This window comes from Microcaecilia unicolor, chromosome 2 (genome assembly GCF_901765095.1).
Source record: "Microcaecilia unicolor chromosome 2, aMicUni1.1, whole genome shotgun sequence".
Taxonomy (NCBI): Eukaryota; Metazoa; Chordata; class Amphibia; order Gymnophiona; family Siphonopidae; genus Microcaecilia; species Microcaecilia unicolor.
This window is the reverse complement of record NC_044032.1, coordinates 64959566-64968202: the sequence shown is the minus strand read 5'-3', so window position 1 is coordinate 64968202 and position 8637 is coordinate 64959566.

Genomic DNA, 8637 nt, shown 5'->3' with positions numbered 1-8637 from the left:
ATTAGTTGGCTATACAGAACCATGTCAAAGGCTTTGCTAAAATCTAAATGCACCACATCTAGTTCTCTCTCTCTCAATCTAACTCTCTGGGTACTCAAAGAAATTAATCAGATTTGTCTGACAAGACCTGCCTCTACTGAAACCATATTGCCTCAGGTCCTATAATCTATTGGATTCCAGAAACTTCACTATTCTCTGTTTTATAAGTGTTTCAATTAATTTTACCACAGAAGTCAGACTTATGGTCCTGTAGTTCCCAACCTCTTCCTTATTTCTGCTTTTGTGGAGAGAGACCACATCTTTCCTTCTCCAGTTCTCTGGGACCACTCCCAATTCTAGGGAAGCATTAAAAGGTCAGCCAACAGGGCTGCCAGAACCACCTTAAGTTCCTTCAATATCCTCAGATGTATGCTGTCTGGCCTCATTGTTTTGTCCACCTTTAGTTTAGCTAGCTCCTCATGACACAGTCCTCTGGAAATCATTCGGGGTCTGTCACACCTCCATTCCTATTTGTGTTTGTCTTCTGTGATTCAAAAACATAAATACCAGCAAAAATTTAAAATACAATAGCATAACGTCAGGAAATCCATCATTATCACAAACGCCAAATAGCACTTTCCATAGCACTTTCCATAGAAACAGAGAAAAATGTAGGCAAATAAAGACCATATGGTCTATCCAGTCTGCCCATCCATGCCATCTATTCTCCCTATCACTCCCTTAGAGATCCTATGTACTTGTCGCAAGCTCTCTTGAATTCAGATACTGTTTTCGTCTCCACCACTTCCACCGGGAGGTCATTCTATCGTTTATTCATTTACTAGACCGTCACTTATTACAAGGTAAATCAGAATGGTTTACAATATAAAATAATATTAAAACAGTAGAAAACACACTCTGAAATCCATTGGTGATAGGAAAGCACTACAAAAAGACAACATGTATGCAGATTTCATAAAGCTATAACTATAAAAACATTAGTAAAAACATAAAGCTAAAAGGTTTTTTTTTGTTTATTTGGGTTTTCCATTATTTCTGTTTTAAATGCTTAACTAACTCTTGAAAAAGATATGTTTTTAAAGCTTTGCGAAAATGAGTGTAAGAATCCTCAAGCCTAAGTTCTTTAGGAAGACAATTCCAAAGGGACGGAGCTAGGAAGAAAAATACCGATGCTCGTGTTGATTCCCATCTAGCTTTGGATGGAGAAAGAATTACAAGTCTATTATCTGTCAACGACCGAAGTGTCTGAGTTGGTGTATAAGAGATAATAAAGTTAGATAGATATGAGGGACTGAGTGAATAAAAAGCTTTGTGTGTTAATGTCAAAACTTTAAATTTTAACCTTGCTTCCATTGGAAGCCAATGCAATTAATATAGTAGTGGAGTAATCCTGTCATATTTTGACGCTCTACAGATGATACGAGCTGCTGTATTTTGTATCATCTGTATACGTTTTAGATTGAGTTTTGAGAGACCTGCATACACTATGTTACAATAATCTAAACATGATAAAGTATAGGCATAAGTTAGAGTACGCAGGGATGATTTATCTAATGAATTTCTAATCGAGCGTAATTTACGTAGTTGATAAAAAGATTTCTTTATTACATCGGATATTTGCTCATTAAAGGATAAGGATGAGTCAATAATAATACCTAGGTATCTAAATGATTGTGCCATAGGTATTTGTATACCAAACAAAATAGGTATTAAAGTTGGAGCAGGTCTAGAGCCCGTTATCCACGATGTTATCGTTTTTTCTGGATTTAATACCAATTTATGCTTTGCTATTAATTCACCACCCTTTCTGTGAAGAAATATTTCCTCAGGTTATTTCTGAGTCTATCCCTTTTCTCTTTCATCCTATGCCCCCTTGTTCCAGAGCTTCCTTTCTATTGAAAGAGTCTGTGTATTTAAGCCATATATCAAGTTTCAAGTTTATTCAGAACTTGGTACTCCACCCATCAGTAATACCAGCTGGGCAACTTACAGGCTATACAAAGGAAGAGAAAACAGAGGAAATGACAGACGGGATATTAGAAGGAGAGGGAGGAAACCTACAATAATCAAAAAAGGAAAGCAAGGTGATATAGGAGCACACATAAGGAAAGGGATGTTCTCAAGGCTGTCAAAACTACTGCCTCATAGGTATGCTGTTTGAAAAAGATGAGTCTTCAAGTCTGTTTTGAATTGGGCAAGGGATGACTGGGATCATAATTGCTTGGGAAGCTGGTTCCAGAGCTCAGGGCTCTGTACTGAGAAGATACAGCACCTGATTCTGGCATGTGATTTCTTTACATGAGGGAATGATCAGACATTGTTGGGTCTGCAAATGGACGGAGCGAGTAGGGAGATAAGTAGACAGCAGAGGAGGAGGAGTAGCCTAGTGGTTAGTGCAGCGGACTTTGATCCTGGGGAACTGGGTTCGATTCCCACTGCAGCCCCTTGTGACTGTGGGCAAGTCACTTAACCCTCCATTGCCTCGGGTACAAAATAAGTACCTGTATATATGTAAACCGCTTTGAATGTAGTTGCAAAATACCACAGAAAGGCAGTATATCAAGTCCCATTTCCCTTTCCTCATATGCTTTATGACGAAGACCATTGACCATTTTAGTAGCTGCTCTCTGGACTGACTCCATCCTGTTTATATCTTTTTGAAGGTATGGTCTCCAGAATTGTACACAGTATTCTAAATTAGGTCTCACTAGACAGGGGCATCATTACCTCCTTTTTCTTACAGGTCATTCCTCTCCCTATGCACTCAAGCACCCTTCTAGCTTTTGCTGTCACCTTATCTAAGATCATCACAGTGATTAACACATGCTGCCTCTAGCGGGCCTCAGGAACTTCCTGTAGTCAGTTCCACCCCCTCCGATTCAACTTCTTATTTCCATATGGGCAGGGTGCGGCAGAGGGAAGGCCACAGAGCCAGGCAGAGGCAGCCAACAGTTTGAAGGGCCATGGGAGAAGGCAGAGATGCAAAATCTGTGGGGAAGGAGCAAAGAGGTTTGATAACAGAAGACGGCATGATGTCACAAGGCTGAAGCTGGTCTTCACCCACTCCACCCAAGGAGCTTTTATTGCTTCCCACTGCAGCTGCTGCCATCTTGGTACACCCACAACAATGAAATTGATAGGGCGACAAGATCCGACTACTGGCTTCAACCCACATAATGGGACAGAGAGACTCATGCCATCTCCTGTTATCAAACCTGCTTGGGAGTGAGGGAAGGAAAGATAGACAGAGGTTCCAAACCCCAGTAGGTGGGGGGAGAGGGGAGAGGCTTGGGAGTGTTCAGTAGCCAGCAAAACACTGGCATTTATATTAGACAGTTTTCTGTCCTGCCAGCCACTTGACAAGCTCTTCTGCTTGCATTAGGACTGTGCTCTATGATCTCTGGGAGAGAAACCTCCCCTCCCTATTACTCTTTGTCTTGCCTGTGAGCACCAACATCTTACATTTGGCCCTGTACAGATGCAAAGTATGCCAACATAATGCAAGAAGGAATTTCAGAACCAAATCCCTTTGTGAAATTTGCCTCCCTCAGCCCCGTCCCTTTTTCCTGCAGCAAAAGATACACATTCTGCAAAGGCTCATTCTTACTTATAGCCACTGAGGCCCCAATGCACAAAGCTTACTCAGCTCAGAACATCCGATTATGACCAGTTTATCCAGTTTAGCATCGACATTATTCAGCGAGTAATGTACAAAGGGGACCTGCATGTTTTTTACCATTTATGGTAGCAGTCAACGAGAATTGTATGCAAATGTATTACAACGAGCTGATTAGTATTTAAATGTGCATTCTGAGCAATGCACAGCCATTTCTGAGCAATTCACTGGAAGGAGTGCCTACCTTTAACGAGGAAATTTTTACGGATGGTCAGGAGATGTTGTAGCATGACGGTGGCTTCTTGGTGGAGCAGTCTGCTGTCATATGGAAATAGTAACAGCACTGTGAAGAAGCTGTCATGGAACAAAAAAGCGTGTTGTAGAGGCATTCCCACAGCACCTGTACTTTTGAAAAGAAGATATACATGGCTTTTATATATGCACACATAAACAATAACTTTCAGGGCATGAAAGTTGGTGTGGAACCCCACAAAAAAACTTTCACAGCCCAGGTGGTTTATTGCTTATATGCCTGTATGAAAGTCATGTGTAGCAGTGGAACGCTGTGGAAACACATCCATAGCGCACTCTGTTCTGGAGATGCAAATAGCATCAACACTTAGTGAGTGACTGTCCTACGCATGCACTGCTTAACGGGTGGCTGTTCTATGCATGCGCTGGCGCTTTCCCTACTGAGCTGCTTGCTGTAATTGCGAACAGCTCGTTTGCATGAGACTTCCTTTGAGCATCTCCCACTATTTCAAACTTGTTAACTTATACCGGGAATCTAAAAGCAATGGCTTTATTATGGGGACTTTTGTGCATCAGCACCTGAGTGGAGAGCAGTTTTTAGACTGGAGAATTTATCCAGGTAAGTGCTTAGCTACTGAGGCAAAGTCCTTTGAAAATAATCCTGATATTGTCTCCAAACTGTCAATATAATTTCAGAGGCACCAAAGAAACACAAATATTTTCTGTTGTTTCTTTCTTTTGCAAAACAATATGCTTATTTTTGTTCTAAAATTTATATCCTAGACAGGGTATTTAAAAATCTCACTCTTTGATGACAGGACACTCTTGGCAACTCTGCCAGCACCTCTCTCTGGGTGGACAAATGAATTGCGGCCATCTCACATATTGAGCTTCTGAGGTCCTTTAGATAAAAAAGAAAAAAAGAGAGTTGCAAGGGAAGACAATGTATAGGTAATGGATGGTGCTGGGCAGATGTTGTATTAAGGGGAAATGAGACTTGATATACTGCCTTTCTGTGGTATTTTGCAACTACATTCAAAGCGGTTTACATATATTCAAGTACTTATTTTGTACCTGGGGCAATGGAGGGTTAAGTGACTTGCCCACAGTCACAAGGAACTGCAGTGGGAATCGAACCCTGTTCCCCAGGATCAAAGTCCGCTGCACTAATCACTAGGCTACTCCTCCACTCCAAGTAGATCAGTCTGTAGTAGCCCCCACCTTTGCACATGAGGTAATAAGTATTTGAGTCCATTTAGATGATATATTTAACAAACTGTGCAAGAAGAATATTATGGACAGTCACATCACAAAATCATGCTTGTGACTGGACACTGAGTGGAGTTCCTTCCTTTCATGTTACACAAGGGTGTGCCCTAGTAACCATGTGTGCTGCAAAGTTTCACCCCTCCCCCACTACCATACACAAAGGTGTGTCTCTAATTGCTATGTTTGCCATTCACCAAATGCAATGTTATCAAGAATTCAGAACGGTTTCTTAAAATCTGGTATACCATATAAAACCATGAAATGTTTTACCAGCTTTAACATAATCTAATTATCCCTGCCCTTTACAAAAGCCGCACAGCAATGCAGACACAGCCCATTCGGTTTGAACGGGCTGTTGGCAGTATCGCACTGGCAGCCGAAAGCACAGCTATTCACAAAACTATTTAGTTTATGTACCCTGGTTATGTCTCCTTGTTTTACTCAAGTAGAGTCCTATGTACTAAAGTAAGGAGTCATGTTGGGGAAAAAAAAAAAGCACAACATGCCTGGAAATGCACCCTTATTTGCCGATCTGATCCCTCACAGTAGTGCCACGAAACCACCACTAGGGGTCAACTGGTGCCATTTTGAAAACCATCAGCCTATGGAGCAGGACTGAGTGGGGACTGCTCCTGTCCTCATTGCCCCCAGAAGTGTTGATGTGGAGCTGGGGATGGGGTAGGCAACCTGACCCATGGGTTCACTTAAAAAGTGGGGAGGGGGAGGGCTTTTAATCTTTTAGCCAGAATAAGGGGGGGGGGGGGGGAGAGAGGAAAAGGAACAACCACGGGGCTGAAAACTGATATAGATGTAGGCTCTTCCCATCTGGGGTCTCTCACCCCAACTCAGTTCTCCACTCCCCATTTTCGTCTCCCTACCGGCCTTTCTCCCGCTCCCATCTCCAGCAGCAGGACAGTAGCACAGGGAGCCTGACACCTCTCTCATGCTCCTCCCCTTTCAATTTCCCAGTGTTACTCAACAATCATGCGGTTTCATCAGTCCTCACTAATGATTCCCAGATTATTGTAAACCAAGTTATTTATTCAGGTATGTGGGGCAGCAGGGGAATTAGGGTAGGGAGCAATCGATGGCTGGACTGAGCTCAATTTCATGCTATTTTTCATTAGTGAATTCAAACATTTGTAGATGTAAAATATGTTGAAAACCAATACAAAAGACACAGTTTTCTCTGCATACATTTTTAATGACTCAAGTACCATATGTAAAACAAGTGTAAAAAATTCAGAGGAGGTATATCTAATCTTTTAAAACACAGTATCAAATTAATAACTTGGGCCCCCTTTTATTAAGCCGTAGAAGTGATTCCTGTATGGCAAATGTGACCAAAGCCTATTCCTTTCTTATGGGCTTCATCACATTTGCTGTGCTGGGAATTAGTACCATGGCTTAGTAAAAGAAACCCTTGGCTACAGTTCATGAAGAACCAGCACGCTTGCTCATCAAAACTTACAAGATAGGTAATGCCTCTGAGTCATTCTCACCTTCCTGAAAGCAGGAAGCTATAATCCTATCCAGTTCAGAAAGTCCCTCCCCCTCTCAGAGTTAACACAACATGGAGGTATCAAATTTCTGATTTATAAAACAAAAAATATAAATCACAAGATAATCTTACATTATAAATAAATAAATAAATCATTCAATTCTTACACATCCCATTCATAAACACCCAAGTTTCTTTGCCAATCTAAAGGTAATCAATAAAATAAAACATGGAAAAGAAAATAAGATACCACCTTTTTTTATTGGACATAACTTAATACATTTCTTGATTAGCTTTCCAAGGTTGCCCTTCTTCGTCAGATCGGAAATAAGCAAATGTCAGTAGATGACAGTATGTATAAGTAAAACATCAAAGCATTTCAGTGGCAGTCTAACAGGATGGGGGTGGATAGGTGAGAGACAGGGAGATATGCATAGAGACAGGAGGGTGACAAACAAAGCAGTACATTTTTATGGTTTATAATGGGCTAGAAAACCCAGATCTTTGTTAAGTCCTGTCTGGTGGGTGTCAAAATATTTAATCATTCTGACTTCAGAGGTCTTACGTTTCTATATTGTTTTAAAGTTACCTTTCAGGATTCTTACTATGAAATCACTGGTACAGTGTTTTGTAAAGTGCTGCCCCACAGGCGTGACATCTTTGTTTGTACTGGTATTTTTCATATGATGTCTATGTAAATTAAATCTTGTCTTTAGCATCTGGCTTGTTTCTCCAATATAGCACCCTTCATCACATTTTTTACACTGATGTATATACCACATTGAAAGATGAGCATGTAAAGGATTCCTTTATGTTGAATATTTTTTCTTTGTGATTGACTGACTGTGGCGTCCTGTGAAATGTTTTGGCATAGTTTGCAGCTGGATATATTGCAAGGATGTGTGCCATAAGGTCTGGGTTTTCTAGCCCATTATAAACCATAAAAATGTACTGCTTTGTTTGTCACCCTCCTGTCTCCATGCATAGCTCCCTGTCTCTCACCTATCCACCCCCATCCTGTTAGACTGCCACTGAAATGCTTTGATGTTTTACTAATATATACTGTCATCTACCAACATTTGCTTATTTCCGATCTGACGAAGAAGGGCAACCTTCGAAAGCTAATCAAGAAACGTATTAAGTTATGTCCAATAAAAAAGGTATCATCTTATTTTCTTTTCCATGTTTTATTTCTATTAATTGCCTTTAAAAGTGGACTAACACGGCTACCACACCTCTTTGCCAATCTAAAAGTCAGTAATAGATTGTGTTTGGCATCTGAGTTAACCACACTGGGCAGTATAACAGTGAGGAGCTACCAAAGTTTGCCTGTATTACCCAACGGAAAGGGGCTTTTGGTAAATTAGGCTTTTTTTTTTTTTTTGAATGGCCACCCCAGTGCATCTTGGGTACTGACAGTTCTGCTTCTTCCATCTGTACTCAGCAGGGCAAGTACAAAAGTAGATTAGGAAGAGAGAAAGGTGCAAAGAAAGAAAACCTCCACCTTTCTCTCTAGAAACTCAGGTGCATAGCCCCAACTGCTACTGCCCATTGCTACAACTATAATCTACTACAACATACATCTTCGTAACACAGAATCCTTTCTCATATCCTAAAAGCAAAAATATGGGCGTTCTGCAGGGCAAACAGGCTTTGTTAGTTACATTACAGCTTTTTTGTTCTGCAGGACTTCATTAACCAGTTAATAAATTTGTGTACGTAAACAAATCAACAATATAGTTAAAAATATAAAACACTTCACTCCCACCAACTTTAAATGCCTCTGTGGAAAAATTCATAGTAATTTCAACAATACCCGACTGCTTAAAAATGTAAAGCTACGCAATTAAATTTCTCCATGCGTGGAGAATAAGTTTCTAAATAGTATAAAAAATAAATCAATAAAACACACCCATAACAGATAATCTTTAAATTAAAAAAACAAACAAACACGTATCTACCCAGTTAAAGGATATGTCCAGTAACTTATATCCCCTGA